This window comes from Rhipicephalus sanguineus, chromosome 5, assembly GCF_013339695.2.
Source record: "Rhipicephalus sanguineus isolate Rsan-2018 chromosome 5, BIME_Rsan_1.4, whole genome shotgun sequence".
Taxonomy (NCBI): domain Eukaryota; kingdom Metazoa; phylum Arthropoda; class Arachnida; order Ixodida; family Ixodidae; genus Rhipicephalus; species Rhipicephalus sanguineus.
Genome location: NC_051180.1, coordinates 159,674,418 through 159,691,185, shown reverse-complemented (window position 1 = coordinate 159,691,185; position 16,768 = coordinate 159,674,418). Strand labels below are relative to the sequence as shown.

The window sequence follows — 16,768 nt, the reverse complement described above, 5'->3', positions numbered from 1 at the left end:
ATCGGTTTCGGCCCATACTCCGATACACCGCGTCGTAAGACGGCACTGGCAGACGGACCCCGAAGCGCCGCCATTACGGACGCCAGCATTGTTATCGGAGACATGCTGCAGCGGCTGCCTCGGTCGGTCGTGAGAACGTGCCGACGATGCAGTTCCCAGCTGACGAGGCAACACTCGAACGGCTGCCACTCTCAACGGCAACCGGCGATGGTCAAAAGCACAGAATATTCACGTTTTCGGCACTGCGCATGGCGAAGAAAACGGAACCACGCAACTACGAGCAGACGAGCTGTCGGTGAGACCGGAAGTGCTAATATTAATGTTTGTTCGGTGTTTTTAACGCGATAACAGAATATAAACATACATATTATCTACTTATTGAACTCAAAATTAACAACGAAAGTAATAATGAGGGTGTTATCGTGATTATAACATCAGCCAATGGTGGAACTGCCGACAATCGCGTCATATTTTGCGGACTAATACATCATTTGTCGAGAGAAGAGGAGCGATTTTGAGCTGACTTTGAGACTTTATTGTAAATTCCAGGCCGTGCGCATCGCTATAATATTTGGCTCGCGTGTTCTCGGGAGCCTCGACTACCGATCGGCAGCGCTTTTTGAGCATGCTCGAAAAGTGTTGCAGGGCCCCTTTAAGAGACAGGAAGAGAGCAGAGTGGGTCAGGGAACAAACGGGGGTTAAGGATATCATAGTTGAAATTAAGAGGATGAAATGGAAGATGGGCCGGGCACGTAGCACGTCGGCAGGGTAACCGGTGGTTCATTAAGGGTAACTGACGTAAGACATAAAATACACCATAACATAAGACAGCATAAGACAAGCAATAACCGCGAATGCGGCGTCGCGAGGACACACGACCTCACCACGACACGGAGGGGGGGGGGGAGCCCGAGGGAGACAAGCCGCGGTATCGTCCCCCACGCGACCCTTCGCGGGAGCCGTCCGTCCACGGAAGCCGCCAAATCCAAGGGACTTTCTTTTTCCCGCCCGACGGTCCGCGGCGGCCTCGCTCGCTTCTCTCCGGTATTTGTTAGTTAGTTATATTGGGTTTAATGGCGCAAGAAGCAACTCAGGCTAAGCTGCGCCAAACACAAGGTGTTCTATTATAACCAGTATCTCTAAAGTTTATCTAAAAAGCCGCTTGCTTTCAAGAAATTGATAGCGTTACATAGGGTGAACAAGTGGATCCTCTCCTAAAATCAGATTCGGGTGCATAGGTATTTGACGCTTGTAAAACTCTCTGAAATGTTTTCGTCTTTCTGTTTCAGTGTGTGGGCACGTGATTAGAATATGTGCAACTGTTAATGGCTGTTGACATTTTCCACATTCCGGCATGTCTTCCCCTTTGAGCAAAAAGTTGTGAGTGAGGTGGGTGTGCCCAATGCGGAGTCGGCATAGGATAACCTCAATGAACCGTTCTTGGTGACGGCACGATTTCCATTCTCCCACCGTGGGCTTCACCAGATGCAGTTTATTACTCGTGCAGGAGTTCCCATTGTTGCTGCCATTTTGAAGATAATGCTACGCGAATGTTACGGAGGCTGTCATTAAGAGGAATATTATTCGCTTAACCGATGTCTGTGCTGCTAGAGACGCACATTCGTCCGCCTTTTCGTTGCCTGGTATCCCTATGTGGCTTGGTACCCAACAGAAACGAATAGTGACATCCTCGTTACTGGAGATAGTGTGTATAGGATATCACCGAGTAAAGGTTCGCACTCCGATTTTAAATGTAGCGCCTTTACCGAACTTAATGAGTCCGTGTAAATGATTGCTTGTCGGTGTTTCTCGGTGATTTTTTGTACTGCTTCCCATAAGGCGTACATTTCAGCGCTGAAAATGGACATGAACTCAGGTATTCTAACACTGACAGCGCTTTCTTTTGTCACAATCCCAATGCCTACATGGTGTTTTGTTTTCGAGCCGTCTGTGTATATTTCGGTATATCCTTTGTATTTGTCCTGAAGTGCACGGAATTCCTGGATTATGTATTCTGGCGCGGTGTTGTGTTTCTTTAGATTTGTCAGTGAAAAGTCACACAGCTGCGTCAGATCAGACCATGGCGGCAGTCTCGGCGGTTTCATGGCGACATTGAGTGCGTCCTCACAAATATCGTATGAGCGGCAATGCTCTTCAAAACGTAAAATCAGTGGTTTGATGAAGTGTGGCCTATTAGAGTAATGTAAGCGTGAGTGACATTGCGTGGTGATGTCGTGGCATATATGTTGAGACTGTGACCTGATCCTTAGAACATAAGAGAGGGTTAAAGTGTGCGACGCTGGCATAGCGGAGGTTCATTGCACTCTATGTATAAACTCTGTATCGGGGATGTTTCTATACGCGCCACTGGACAAACGGAGACCGAGATTGTGTACGGGGGTCCAGACGCCCAATGTAGGATTTTCTGGCCGAGCCGTAAACAACACACCCATAATCTAAAATACTGCGGACAACAGAACGATAAACCTTCAGGAGGCATAATCTATAAGAGCCCCAATGCTTATGGGACAAAACCTTTAGTATGGTAAGCGCTTTATTTGCCTTTATTTTAAGTGCATTAATATGAGCCAAGAAAAATTCAGTTTACTGTCGAATGTCACACCTAAAATTTTGTTCGTGTTTTATCACATCGCCATGTTGTTTAATGTAAGACTGGGTCTGGGTAATAATCTCTTTTTAATGTAAACATCACAGCAACAGTCTTTTGTGTGGAAAAGCGGAAACCATTTCTGTCGGCCCAATGTGTTAGTTTGTTTATGGTAATTTGAAGTTGCCTCTCACAGGTTGATAGGTTAGAGGCACGAGAAGCGATTTGCAGATCGTCAACATATAGAGAGTGCATTATTGTGGGGGGATGGATCTTATTGATTGAATTCATTTTTACTATGAACAAGGTAGTGCTAAGGATACAGCCTTGTGTTACGCCATTTTCCTGGACAAACGTGCGTGAAAGCACAGTGCCCAACCGCACCTGAAATGTTCTGTTAGTCATGAAGTCGGACAAACACTTTAGCATTTGCCTCGAATGCCTAGATTAGCGAGGTCTTGCAGAATTCCGTGTCGCCACGTGGTATCGTAGGCCTCTCTAGATCGAAAAAAACCGCGAGACAGTACTGTTTGTAGCGAAATGCTTCTCGTATTTCATGCTCAAGACGAACAAGATGGTCAGTGGTTGAGCAAACCCTTTTCTGTATCCGCATTGATGATTATCAATCAAATTCTTGAATAGAGATAAAAGACAGTCTGCAATTGATAACACTTTCGTAAGTTTTCGCCAGGCAACTGGTAAGAGCGATTGGGTCGTAGCTGCTCGGGGATGTTGGGGGTTTACCGGCTTTCCGAAATGGGACTACTATGGCAGTTTTCCATTGTTCTGGCATAGACCCGGATTGCCATACCATGTTGAAAAATGTAAGTAAAACTTTTGTCGATGATTCGGACAGATGGGCCAGCATAGAGTAGTGTATGTTGTCGGGGCCTACTGCCGTATTTTTACCATGTGAGAGTGCAATGTTAGTTCCTGTAGTGTTAGGGGTTGGTTGTAAGCTTCGTGTGAAGCACCTGTGAGCGGTAGTTTCTGCTTCTCTGCGGTTTCTTTGTGTTTGAGGAAAGTATCAGTGTAGTTGGCTGAACTGGAAATGTTGTAGAAGTGCTCCCCTAATACGTCGGCTTGTTCTTGTGTTGTTGTCTGGATGTCTGGGCTTGTGAGAATTGGTATAGTGTAGGCTGAGTAGTCTCCTCTGAATTTTCTCAACTGGTCCCACAATCGTTTAGACGAGACAGTACTATTTATAGAAGTTATGTAATCGCGCCATGATGTTTTTTTCGGCCTGCCTACGGATATAGCGCGCTTTCGCTTTAGCCTGCTTGAAGTTTACGAGGTGCTATATGTGGGGTACCTCCTCAAGACGCCCCAAGCTTTATTTTGCAGTTTCTTTGCTTCAGTGCAGTCTTTTGTCCACCAGACATTTCTCGTTTTCGGACATGAGTTGACGATCGTGGTATTGACTTTTCTGCGGCTGCCAATTATAATTTCCGTGATTTTGTCATTAATGTCATCAATAGTAATATCTGGCGAGATGATGTCCTCTAGTTTCGCGTTTTCTAAAAATAGTGCCCAGTTCGCTAGATGGATTAGCCAGCGGCGTGGTTTAGAGGTGATGGTGGGTAGTGACGATGGCAGTTTGATGATTGCAGGTAAATGATCCGCTGCCGTACGAAGAGTCCAGTACTTCCCACGTAAAATCATTAAAAATAGATGGTGAGCAAAATGCAAGATCAAGGCAACTAAACTTGCGTGAACTTGGTGAAAAGTAAGTTGGTGTGCCCGAGTTTAAAAGACAGATGTCATCGATAAAATAAAATCTTCAATAAGTTGCCCTCTTTGGTCTGTTTGGTCACTGCCCCATAGCGTGCCATGAGCATTAAAATCACCTACGAGAACAAACCGGTTCTGGAAGTTGCGCTGTCAAGTCCTCGAGTTCTCGTAGTGTCAATTGTTCATGGGGGGGAATGTAGATGGAGCAGATGGATATGGTTTTGTGTGCTATAATGCTGACTGCTACAGCCTCGAGAGGGGTGTTTAATGTGATTGCCCGGGTGGGAATGCCGCCTTTTACTACAATTGCAAACTCCTCCCGATAAACGGATACAATGTTGCCGGTCCTTACGGACAACTGTGTAACCTTTAGTATACGAGTGTGCTTTGCGCCCAGGTTTTGCTTCCTGGAGGCAAAATGCTATCGGGGAAAACTGTTAAAAATGTCCTTTATGTCACCTAAGTTTTGAAATAGACCTCTGATGTTCCAATGAACGATAAAAGCCATGATGAAATTACAAGGAAGCAAAGTACTAATAATGTGGATCAATTGTTAAAATGATGGTAGGTGACATATGGTAGAAATTGGGTACGTGAAGAGCGATATCCACTTGGGTTATCGCTTCGGTTGCAAAGTTATTGGGATCTTGTCCCGCTTGGCGCGCTCGAGGGAGCGCTGGTCCTTCGGTGTCGACGACACCGAGGTTTTGGGATCGACCTCCATCGCCTTGTCAGAGGCGCTGGGGGTCCGAGACTCGGGCACTGAAAGGCGTGTCTCAGGCCTCGAGGGCGATTGATCTTAAGGCCCTGCGAGGCTGCCGCCTGCGGGCCTTAAGTTTCGGTGGAGCAGCCGTGGCTGCTTCCACCTGGGGGGCGGGGGGAGATACCACCGTATCGCTTTGAGCGGACACGGTGGACTCCTGAGGCCGTTGGACGCTGCCCCCTTACGCGTCACCTCGGCATAGCTTTTGTGGAAGAGGTGTGACAAGCGTTTTCTCGCTTCGACAAATGAGATCTTTTATTTTACGGTTAGTGTGATGATTTCCTTCTCTCTTTTCCAGGATGGACAGGACCGTGAGTAGGCGGATGGTCTCCACCACAGTTGACACAATGAGGTGAGGCTTCGCAACTTTCAGCTTTGTGATCATTTGAGCTGCATTTTGCGCAGGTGTCCTTCCCTCGGCATACTTGCGATGCATGCCCAAACCGTTGGCATTGAAACACCCGCCTCGGGTTTGGAATGTAAGGCCTTACATTGATTTTCAGGTATCCTGCCTCAATTGAGTAGGCATGTCACTTGTTGCGAAGGTCAGAATGATATGTTTTGTAGGAGTTTCTTGATCATTTCGTCGTATTACAATTCTCTGAACCTTGATGACTTGTTGATCTTGGAATCCGTCGAGGAGTTCCTCATCGCTAAGGCCAATGAAACCTTGCTCGGATATGACGCCTTTGCTTGTATTTAGAGATCTGTGGACGGTGGTAGATACTGTTGTGTTGCAATGTTCGTAAGCTCGGTGATCTTCGGAAACTTGTTCTTTTTCAGTTAGTTCAATGAGCAAATCGCCACTTGACATTTTAGTTACTTTATGCTTTGGTCCGATTTTTTCTTTGAGGCACTTGGCCACCAAAAATGGTGATAGCTTCCTTGCTGGTGTACTGTCTGAGTGTAATACGTGGTACTTCGGGAATGTTATTCTGGGCTGGCGAGAAAAATGGAGGTTGCTTCGGTGCGGTTCCTCTTGAGAGGCCGATCGAGAAGGGCGGAAGCTTGTGTAGCCATAAGAATAATATGTAAGTTCGGCAACAGCGCCGACCCGCCCACCACGGAGCCCTACAGGGGGACGCGGCAGAGCTTGTAAAAAAGGACTGCAGCACGCCAGCAGTGATGCTACCGAGGACTTCCGATTTGGAGCAATTTTTGAGCAGCAAAATTTCCGTTTTTGGAGCACTTTGGAGCAGCAAAATTTTCATCTTGGAGCACTTTGGAGCGATATTGTTGCATCTGGGAGCACTCTGGAGCAGCGAATTTCACATCCTGGAGTGCACTACAGAAGCATATTCCAATAATATTCAAGCACCGGAATATTACTATGGGGCTCTTGTGAAGGCTAGAAATATTTCGATTCATTGCAGATCTCATGGAAAAAATCATCTCAGGAGAACTCCATACTTCACTCGCTAATGTAAAAATAAGGGCTCATGCAGTTGAGTGTTCTGAATTACCTCTTCGGGCGGTATTTTTCGACACTATCAAATAAACAGAATGCCAGATCAACAAAATTGCACTTTATGAAATAACACTCTAAATACATCTATGTGGTTATCAGCAGACATTGTAGACAAACGCACGTGACGTACAGCAGTGCCTCAATGCCAAAGAGCCACAATGTCCCTAAAGCATTCCCTAAGAAAACTCCAAGGCGAAAGCCAGGTTCTTTTTCTCGATCGACGGGTTGATCCTCCCCCTCTTCTCTGCAAGCTATCTGCACCTCACCTGGTTTTGCGCTAGCTCCATGATAGCGGCACCGATTACGGAAGCAGTGTAAAGCGACGATGTCGTGATGGCGCCATCACGTGACATCACGATATATGACGCCATGATGACGTCAGCAGTTTTGACGATCTATGACGTGATGAGGAACGTCATCACATGATTATTTTTTGCATTAATCGATGACACCGCCAACGGTCAATTTCGTGTTTGATGAGCATCTGATGCTTTCGCATTAATATTGCGTATTGAACGTTAACAACCTGGCATACATACAAAACTGTCCTCCACATGTCACCTCCTTGCCATGCGCGAAACAGCTTCGCTTATCAATCCACTTCACAGAGTGAAATGGCTCCTCACTTTTTCCTAATGTTTATTGTGAAACAATTATATGGACGCTCTCCGCGGATTTTGCCGTCGCCATTGCCGTAATTTTCTGTATAAAGACCAAATTAATACATCACCACGCACATTCTAGCCGCGGGTAAAAGCTTGCGAACCGCTGGCGACGAACGCGGCTGAAGCGGAGATTAGCATAGCCGGCTGTCTGTCTCCGTCGCACGGACAGCGCATGAGATAACATTCTTCCCGCGTGTGGGCCTGCCGTCGATTTCTCATCAAAACAGAGAGGAAACGCCCCCGCCCGTCTTTCGTAAGGAGCAGGAAAGGACGCCAGAGGAGCGGGGGGGGGGGGGAGGGGACCGCAATCGTTCGAAGGGCGCAGTAGCTTGCACGGGCGCCACTCGAGCATCAGGAGACGGCTCGGCTCGTAAGCTTGCTGTGCTCTCAACGCTGCTTACTTGGTGTTAAGAACTCAGAGCAAGAAAACGCATTGGTTCCTGGAGCGTCCATATTCCCTTAAAACCAGTGTTTTGTTGAGTTTACGCCCCGAGATCGAATCCAAAGAGTCAGCTGCTAGCCTTACATCGTTTAACAATACAGTTTGTTTGTATAGCATTCATTGCTTCGCCTTAAGCGAAACTGAGTTTTTCTTACCCGTCAGCGTTGACCCCGCGAAAGCGAGGGGCGGACGTGTACATGGGGTAACCGCTTCATTGTGGGCCGTCAGCGACGGGCCCGCTACTGACAGCTGCGCATTTGCGGCTGCTCCGACCAGGGACATATGCTTTTATTATTGAGATGACATTTTTAAAAAGCAAGCAAAAAATTCGAATTGGGAAACCTAGCACGTGAGCTCGAGAAGACAGGGCCTTTTAGGGGGTATTTACCGCAGAGTGATTAACTCGGACGTGCTGGTATAAGCATTACGAAAAAGCTCTTCCGAATGAAGTATATCCGAGGAAAAGTGTGAACGCGTTTCCACCGTTCGCGTGCTCTTCCATAAACGCGAAGCAAGGAAAATTCAATATTGTTCCATATATATACTTCTAAGCGATCCCAGATTTCATTCCGCGATGTCCGGAACAGAAGTGACAGACATTTTAAGCAGCACACATGTAGATAATACTGAACATTGCTTTCCTTACATGCCGTGCGACGCTTGAAACGAGCTATCAGCAGGCGTTTCTAGAACAGACGACGTGCGCCGATGAATCGCCGTCGCCCTTTCTCGCTACCGAGAGGCCTAGACGTCACGAGCCTCTGCGAGAGGCACGTTTGGCTGTCGAGCGACTTGCAGAACAGAAGCTGCGTCGGCACCGTGCATGGCATCGCGGCTTATTCGGGACGCACGCGCGAGCGCTATTTATTCAGGCGAATAATTCTTGGTCCATGGTTGCGTCTTTGGCGCCCCAAGATCAGCTGCACAATGTTCTGACGCGCCGGCCGTGCGATTGCCGGTGATAGACGGCCCCAAACCCGAGACGTTGGCGCAGGTTTGGCGCAATTTTCGTCGATATTATCAGGATGGCGCAGTAAATACAATTTGGCGCACTTTGGCGCAGTTGGCGCAGGAGTGGAATCACTGCGCCAGTCGTACGCCGCCACTATAACCTAATATGGTGTACCAAGGTTGGATGACCACACACGGTTAACCCTTGCTGCCAAGAAAATTAGAAGTATCTAGAAAAGAGGAGAAGACAGGAAAGAATGAAAGAGAGAAAAAGACGAAGATGTAGGTAGAGAGAGAGACAGGAAAAGGCGACTGCCGATTTCCCCTGGGTGGGTCAGCCCAGGGGTGCCGTCTGCGTGAAGCCGGGGCCAAAGGGGTGTGTTGCCTCTGCCAGGGGCCTTAAAGGTCCAATCACCCGGCGTCGGCTCAACCCCCAGGATCCCCTTTCCCCGACACGGCAAACGCCACGCACGGCTAGGCGTGGAGGGGTCGAAACCCCCTCGTTAGCTCGGGTCCGTGGTGTCGCTACACACCAAACGCCTGCTTGCGCAGACCCCCTGCGGGGCCTCTCTCTCCGGTATTTATTTTGTAGCTTATGCACACCCGGGCGCCATAATTTTAATTTAGTTATATTGCTTTCTATTTCTTTCTTTTTTTTATTTCTTTTAATTTTTTTAAGTCGCCTTTATTCGCTCATCTGAGCGCAGCCCTTCTCAGGGCTCACCACCGCAGGCGCAATGTAGGCCCACCACTCTACTTTTTTTTTCTCTCATCTCTCGCTCCGTCACCACGGTGATGGGCGACGAACTACCTCTGGACTTTCCTTCGGGTTACTCCCTGAGCGGTCCAAACCGCTCAGGAGCCTACGACCTCCTACTGAAGGAGGCCTCGTACCTCCTCAGACGGGACAAGGCAACCCCAACTTCTGGAGCACCCATGGAACGACGGAAACGTACTCGGGTACACGCACTAAACGAACGAACAGGTACACACAAGACGAGCGCTAACTAATTGTCACAGATGTTACTTATCCTCTTCAGTCCGTGAGTACCCAAATGGGTACATTTGAAAAACGCGCGCTATGCTCCTATAGTCGAAGACCGCTAGGCGAAAATGGGTTCTTCTGGACGCGGAAGCATCAGTTAACAAAATCCCCACGAGATGTCGTCGCAGGTTCATGTATGCTCTCGCAGTACAGACGAGTATGGCGGCATCACGGAAAGAAAGCGCGCGCAAGCGACCAGGTGAGTTTAACTTTTTTTCATTCAATAAATACTATATATGTGTTCTTAAATATTGTGTATTAACGTTCAGGATATATTAGAGAAGGAGCATGGAAAGTTTCGGCCTGTTCCTACGTCTTGCCTTAGAGATAGCGCAACTTATTTACAACTGTACCCACTTGGGTACTTCAGGTCGTTACGTTGAAAATAAATTTCATTCTGTTGATTGTTGCAGGCAAGTTACTCAGCGATGAGGAGATTCAAGAGCTACTCTTCAGAGTGACATTGACTTGTCTGATGAAGACGACATTCTGGATGAGCCACGCAGCAGCAGTGAATGCTCAGGTAGCAGCAGTGACGATGATGATGAAGTTGAAGATGACACGCCAGCTAGCCATAAAGTTCAAGGTCGTGGCCCCATTTGGAAAGCGACAGAGTGCGTGCTCCATTCAGTTATTTGTTTTGAAGATAACAGCAATATTTGACTGCAGCCTATTGAGTTTACCTTGTGACTGGTACTTTTTATTGCAGCTTCCCTCTCAGGTGCACTTCGGACTCTGCGCCGTGCCAAGTCCACTCAAGGTTTCCTATGTCTCCGTTTGCCTACTTTGCGAAGTATTTTCCGGAACCCTTTTGGAAGCTCTGCGCAGAACAAACAAATCTCTACTCTGTTCAGATGCGTGACCACAGGTCAGTGCGAACGTCACCGGCAGAAATGAAAAAACTTGCCGCAATACACATGCTAATGGGCCTTCTCGGACTCCCAAGAGCAAGACTCTACTGGTCCCGCATATCGGCTGTGCCTCTTGTCACAGAAAACATGACACGCGACCGACTCTTCGAGTTACGTGGTATGCTGCACTTCGTGGACCTCAGCCAAACAACCGATGCACAAACTGAAAACAAGTTGTTCAGAGCGGAACCCATCATCGAGTCATTTCGAAAAGCGTGCCTCGAGCTACCGCGTCCAAAAGCAGTATCTGTCGACGAACAAATGATTCCATTCAGCGGACGTTGTCCTGCCCGACAATACGTGCCCAGTAAACCAAATCCCGTCGGCCTAAAGAACTTTGTTTTGTCGAGTTCTGATGGACTTGTGTTAGATTTCGTCATCTACACAGCTAAAGGAACTGTTCCTGAAGCCGATACGAAAGAACTTGGTCTTGGCGGGGCAATAGTGAAGCGTCTTCTGCATACAGTGCCGGAAGAACAACCAGTTCATGTGTTCACAGACCGTTTTTTTACAGGTTAGAAGCTCGCCGAATACCTTCTCCGAAGGAATGCACATCTTACCGGTACAATTATGGCAAACAGAACTGGAGGTGGGGCATCAAAGCTTCCAAACGAAAAGAACATGAAACGAGGCGAATCATGCTGCGTTGTCCGCAGTGATGGAGAAATGTGTCTCACGAAGTGGAAGGATTGAAAATCAGTCATGATTCTTTCGACTGCCTGCGGCATCACTCCAGAATCCACTTGCAGAAGATGGTCGAAGGAAGAGAGGAAGAAAGTAGATGTGCCGCAGCCGCACTGCATCAAAATATACAACAAAAACATGGGAGGTGTTGATCTTGCGGACAGATACGTGTCCTATTACAGGACAAAAATACGTACGAAGAAGTGGACCATTAGGGTATTTGCCCACTTTCTAGACCTAGCGGTCGCAAATTCCTGGATTGAATACAGGAATGACTGCAAACTCATGGACGTTGCAGCAAAAGATATTCTCGATCAATTCGAGTTTAAGAACCGAGTTGCGGAAAACGCTAATTGGCGCCCACGTCGACGAAATGCAAGAAGCCGTAAATGAAGTAGAGCAGGATCTTGAAATTGGCGAGACTGCTGCACGCCATAAACGTACCAAGGTGACTCCTATGCCGCCAAGTAAGGTCCGATTGGACAAGTACGGGCATTTTCCAGAGCATGTGCCCTTGAAGTCTCAGATGAGATGCCGCAATCAAGGTTGCAGCGGAAAAACACGCGTAAGGTGCACTAAATGTGACCTGTTTTCTTTGCCTTCTCAACAGAAACTGCTTTCTTGACTTTCACTCATGTTAGGCCTGTTGTACCCAAATGGGTACAGCTAATTTCTCGTCTGAAATTACAGTTTTCGTTTTTTCTTCTTCCGAAAAGTGTTTTCGGGGCTTTCAAATGGTTGCAATAAAGAGTTTATAAGAGTTTAGCCTGGCTAGTTTTCCTCAGGTCTGAAGAGGTTATTTCTGTTTGAACAGCGCGCTCCTTTCGCAAACGCGGCCGCTGCAGCGAGCGCAGTGAACTTCGTACCCCCCGCTCCACCCCAGAGGCCGCCCCTTCTTTCCTCGAGATGAGCACACGAAGGCGACCATGCCCTGTAGGGCGAACAGCAACGGCGTTCGCAGGAGCGGGGCGACGATGTTTAAAGCGCACCACGCGCGCACGTCACGCCATCTATGTGGTCACTAAGAAAGCATGCTGGAGTAATTGGTGCATATAAATAGCTCGCCGTTAACAGGCTGAAAGACGTTGCTGTTTGTGGTCTAACGTCTAACGCCGCGCGCTGGCAAGCGAGAGGTCGCACGTTCGAGTCCGCACGTCGGAAAGTTTTAGGGGCGAAGCTCCTTATAGCGGCACCCGATCGTCCCGTCGTAGTGTGTAACCAGTCTTAAAAACGGAGGGCGCGTGCACACATGAAGGCTCCCTAAAGACAATGCGCTGCGACAGTACGTGATATGTATCGCCCTCTCCTCTCCTACGCTTCCCCCTTTCTACGAGCGCGAATTTTAGCCGCCGTGCTTGCAAGGCGCAACGGGTGCAAACAATGCACGTGTTTGCATGCGTCAACACGCACCCAACAAAAGACGGCGTAGCGCTGTGTTATGTCGATTGTGCATTTTGCTTTGTCCCTCTCTATTAAGTAGGATTTTAACCTCAGCTGGAGCGTTCACTCAGAGGAGGGGGGGGCAGAAGGTAGGAGGTCCAACCCCCCCCCCCCCTGCAATTTTTCATTTTGCATGTGTATACCGGGTGTTTGAAGAAATGGGTCCAAAATTCTAAAAAATCAGGGAAATGAGATATTTGTTCGATGCCTGTATAATTACTTCTGCAGCAGCAGGCATCTCAATATGGCGAAAGAGATCCTTTAGGACGGTAATTTATAAAGTTAAATTAATTAACTTTTAATAGGTGGAGTTATGCGTTTAGGTCAAATAGGAGAATTCGAGTTCTTCAAGCGAAGAATCCAATGCAGCTTTGATATTTCGAAAAAGCGGCGTCTAGTAATAATTGCTAAGTAAAAACTTTCACCCACATTTATCGGCGAAACCGAAACGTGGAAGAGTGCAACTGCCATATTCTTCCGAGGCATCCAGAATGAAGTGAGCGTCGTGATATGAACCAATCAACAAATTTCTTGTGTGGGTGTGCAGGTTGTGCTTGCAACAATGGCACACATGATGCACATACGTTAACCAACGCGGAAAAGCTACTGTGATCGTTGTCTTGAACAGTGACGTCATTCTGGTCATCTCCTTGTTGCGCTCATCGGTGCTTCTGGTTTCAGTTTCACCGTTGCATTTGGTTGAATTTCATTACACCACAGTAATTACTAGAGACAGCTTTTTCTATATCTCAAAGCTGCGATGGGTTCTTTGCATGGAGAACTTCAGTGTCTTATATTACGTAACTGCCTAACTCCCCTAATTAAAAAGTTAATTTAGCTTTCTTAATTGTCATCCTAAATTATCTCTTTAGCCATATTGAGATACCTGCTGCTACAGAAGTAATGGTGAAGGCATCTGCAATACATCTCATTTCCCTGATTTTTGAGAATTTTGGACACATTTCTTGAAACATCCGGTATATACAGGCACACATACGCACAAACATAGATATGCTATGGTTGAACCTACCCTCCGAAAAAAATTTCTAGCTACGTTACTGCGGTGGTACACTATTTTTGGCGCTAAAATTGGGAAGGGGCCACTGCTGTGAATAGCATGAGCACCAAGTGTGGCAGATTGTTGTGATGCAACGCGTGGTATGTTGTTGCACATGTGTGGCTTGGTGTATATGGCGATGGTCTTTCGAGAATAAAGTTAGTTGCAAGTGACGCTCTTTGTTTCCCATCTTTTTCTTCGTGGTTTGCGTCTTACAATTTTCTGAAGCGTGCACTAACTAGTTGCACGGAAGTATTTTTCTCCTCACTTTTCAATCCTGCCAGGCTCTTCAACTTCTGCGACGTTTTATCATTATGTGCTGCAATTATTTGCTCTAAATACTACAAATATCTTAGGCAGTGACATTAACATTGGTATTTCTTCATTTGAATGTGTGATGGGCTGATCACCATTCCTTTGTATAATTCCACTCCCAATATATCGTTTTCGTTTTTCAGTCTGTGTTCATATCATTTGTCTTTATCCTTACTGCAACTGACTTGCTGTCTGTGCCCTCGCTCATTAGTGCAAAAAGCCTGGGGTCCCAAATAAATCAAATGATAATGCATGACAGTACTATGTATGTACAATTATAAAGGAACAGATTGCAGCAGGGTTACCACTTGTGCAAGTAGCGAACTTTGAATCTACTATAAAACAAGCGTGCCGTCAAATATTATTCTATAAAACTGGGTATTTCAGCTCTCTAATTCACAGCATTCCACGAGACTGACTAGAGGTAACATTATAATGGGCAAAAATGAAAACTCAGATTAATGGCAGTGGTTCATTGTGAGTCATGTTTATCACTGCAGGACAGGTTCCTGGCGAGATTGCAGACTCCAAAACCAGCATTTTATGCCGTAGATGGACACCACGTCTCGAGAGGACAAAGTGTCAAGGCTATTGCGAAAGCCGTAAGCCCGGTGGTTCGTACCGTTTTCCCCAATTGGAGCCCACGTGGACGGGGAGCCGGTGTCCAGATATGGAAAATTCTCCAATGCGCAACATGCCAGGCGAAAGGGCACAACAAGCAAGAGTGTGTCGATTTTCTGCTAAGGCAGCCCTAGAAGAGTGTGACGTTGGGCAAGTTGGTACATACCTTAATAAATATTTGTAGCGCAGCTGCGACAAGCAAGGAAAAAAGAGAAGACAGGATAGGGCGCCAGACTTTCAACCATAGTCGGGTACAACATTAGAAGGCAGGAGAGGCCCCGCCCAGATGTCCGAAGCGCAGCAGCCGTGGTGGCCTCTGTGACTAATAAATAGTCCCGCTCTTTGTTAAGCATGTTCTCAGTCGGTGACCCCACCCCATTAGCTCGGGTCCGCGGTGTCGCTACACACAAAACGCCTGCTTCCACAGACGCCCCTGCGGGGTTCGGATAGGTTGTTCGAGGTCGCAAAAGGAGGTTATCTCGTCGGTGCGTACCCTCTTTTGAGGGTAACGATCGAGCAGACGTGGAAATGCAGGTGTTTCCAAAGTAAGTATGTGTATTTCGGCAGCAGTGGCGGCCACCCAGCATGGAGTCCAACTAGGGGACGCTGCAGCACTTAACATGTAAGACTGCAGACGCCAGCCGTGCAATGCCGCTATAACCTAATATCACATGTCCAAGAGAGCACACATATACACGGTTAACCCGAGCCGCCTAAGAAAATGGGGAAGTAACAGAAGAGATTAGAAGACAGGACAGCGAGGAAAGAAGATGGAAAGTGAAAGATCGGAGAGGGGGATAGGAAAAGGCGACCGCCGATTTCCCCTGGGCGGGTCAGCCCAGGGGTGCAGTCTACGTGAAGCTGAGGCCAAAGGGGTGTGTTGCATCTGCCGGGGGGCCTTAAAGGTCCAAGCACCCGGCGTCAGCTCAACTCCCCGGATCCCCTTTTCCCCGGACACGGCAATGCCACGCACGGCTAGGCGTGGCAAGGGTCGAAACCCCCCGTTAGCTCGGGTCTGTGGTGTCGCTACACACCAAACGCCTGCTCGCGCAGACGCCCTTGCAGGGAACACGACTTCATGAGACAAATGTTACAGCCACATGTAAACACATCAACACGATCTCGAGCGTGTTCATCCAGAAATTCGATGCCGCAGTGCGGCCACACGAAACTCGACAGGACTGATCTTGCCGGAGACATACGATTCCTGGTGATGATTCCTGGTGACGGAACTTTTTCTTCTGGTTTTTTTCTTTGCTCACTGTTAGTCTTTATATTTTACGTCATATCCGTGACGGAAATACGTCAGTGGAGCCGTGGTTGACCCCGGCATAAAACACTTTCGTGTTAAAAAACACCATTTGTGCTACCATTATTTTCATCTATCACAACACTGCTAGTATTTAGACTATAAGTTTTTTGTTGCATAGTTTACTGTTTACGTCCTCACATGTTATTGTGCGAAAAAGCAAATTATCGAGAGATTCCGGCTTTAAGCACGCCCTACGCTATTGCATCACATATCCTGCAGCGCTAAAGTTGCTCTCGTTGATTACGGTAGCCGCAGGGGCGCACAAAATCAGCCCTGCGAGTTCTGAAGGCATCGCCACTCGTTTTTCTTCCACTGGAGCAAATTTCAGATGTCTTTGCGGATATTTGCAGAATAAATATAGCTCGTTCCCGAACACCGTGCTACGCTTCAATGTCACCCATAAAGGTCCTCTATGTGGGTTTCTCGTCGTATGTTTTGGTTGTGCACGGATTGTGCAGTGCTCTTTTTCGCTATTTAATGGTGCATGCCGTATCGATGTTGTACCGGTAGAAGGTGGCTATCGGACTACGCGGGTAGGAATGGCAGGAGGTGAACGATAAGATGTCGATCTATATTTGGGGTTCCTCCAGATTGGTAATATCGGCGTGAATAAGCTTCTCGACGCTTATATCTCAATGGGTGCATTCTGTTCGAGGTAAGGGGACATCACCTGCCACGGATTTCATAATTGTCTCTTTTTTTACAGCGAAGTTCTTATCAGATCACCACGGCAGTGGGGTAGTTGTCCGTCGCCG

The 16,768-nt window shown here is 47.5% G+C and overlaps 1 pseudogene; it reads left to right on the top strand.

The window, feature by feature from the left end:
- Positions 1–10,312: 10,312 nt before the first annotated feature.
- Positions 10,313–11,661, top strand: LOC125758647 (piggyBac transposable element-derived protein 3-like; annotated as a pseudogene).
- Positions 11,662–16,768: the final 5,107 nt, after the last annotated feature.